General features: G+C 70.2%; 1 protein-coding gene across 2 annotated transcripts in view; it reads left to right on the top strand.

Annotated features, from left to right (window-relative positions):
* The first annotated feature begins 523 nt into the window (after positions 1-523).
* The window catches only part of USP1 (ubiquitin specific peptidase 1), a 14317-nt gene continuing 13774 nt past the window's right edge, over positions 524-1066 (top strand). The window contains exon 1 of one of the 2 annotated variants that reach the window (XM_021715783.1): positions 524-692. The gene's annotated coding sequence lies outside the window, so the exon portion shown is untranslated. Of the gene's footprint in view, positions 784-1066 lie in introns of both variants that reach the window. The other variant, XM_021715782.1, reaches the window with a different exon arrangement.

Genomic DNA, 1066 nt, shown 5'->3' with positions numbered 1-1066 from the left:
CCGCCGCGCCCGGCCGGACCCCTGCCACGCGTGCTCTCCGGCCCCCGCGGCGCTTCGGGACAACGCGCGGCTCCCCCGCCAGACGCGGAGCTAAAAAAAACGGGGCAACCCCCTGGGGTGGTCGCCCTCCGTGGGAGCTTTTCCGTCCTCTAAATGAATCCTGCTTTAAAAAACCTAAAGAAACCCAAAACATTCGGACCGAACTGGGCCCGTTCGACGCTGCCGCACACAAAGGGGAGGGTGCGTGCGCGCACACACACACACACACACGGACGGGGCAGCCGTACGGGGCCCGCTTCTCCCGTCGCCTCGCGCGGCGGGCAGGGCGAGGGCGGGAGCGAGGCGTGCGGGCTGCGGCTCTCACGCGCTCCGCCGACAACCGACGGCGAGCCGCGGCGATGCGAGCCCTCGCTGGCCCCCGGGCTCCGCGCCGAGCGTGCCGGCGCCTCCGGCCGACACGCCCGTCGGCCATCTTCCGACAGCTGTCGCCCGGGCAACCCCGCCCGAGCGCGCACGCAAGAAAGGGAGGCGGGGCTCGCGTCGGGGGCCTCTCTCTGGAAACCCCACCCTCGGCGGCGTCCCCCCGTCGGGATTCACAAAACGCCCAGGATTTTAACAGTCGGCCGCGAAAGCGCGCACTCGAGCGCCAATGAGAGCTGAGAGAGGGGCCCGGCTCCGGAGGAACGCTGAATGTCCGGCAGTGATTGGCTGGGGCCCTCCCGCCTCCTCCCTTCGTATTGGCTGGACCTTCTCGTCCCGCCTCTCCACTGGCCTTTTGTCTCGGTACTTCTGATTGGCTGTCCCGGAGGCGGCGAGGCGTTGGGAATGCTCGTCGCGGATTGGTGGGTTTGGGCTGCTTCTCGCGGCCGGAGCCCGTCCCAGAGGCTCGCTGTCCCGTCTCCCGACCCGTACGCGGTCCCCTGCGCTCGCGCGCACGAGTGGTTAAAAAAAGGGCGTGAGGCTCGAGCCCGCCAGCCAGGCCTCGAGCCCCCAGCGCGCCCTCGGCGAGGCCCTGCGCGGGCTGCCCGCGGCGGTGCCTGCGCTGTTTGAAACCGCAGAGCCCGTT

Source organism: Carlito syrichta, unplaced genomic scaffold, assembly GCF_000164805.1.
Source record: "Carlito syrichta isolate Samal-C Ts95f unplaced genomic scaffold, Tarsius_syrichta-2.0.1 Scaffold307669, whole genome shotgun sequence".
In the NCBI taxonomy this organism is placed as follows: domain Eukaryota; kingdom Metazoa; phylum Chordata; class Mammalia; order Primates; family Tarsiidae; genus Carlito; species Carlito syrichta.
Note: the sequence above shows the minus strand (reverse complement) of the source record. Positions and strands in the feature narration are given on the sequence as shown.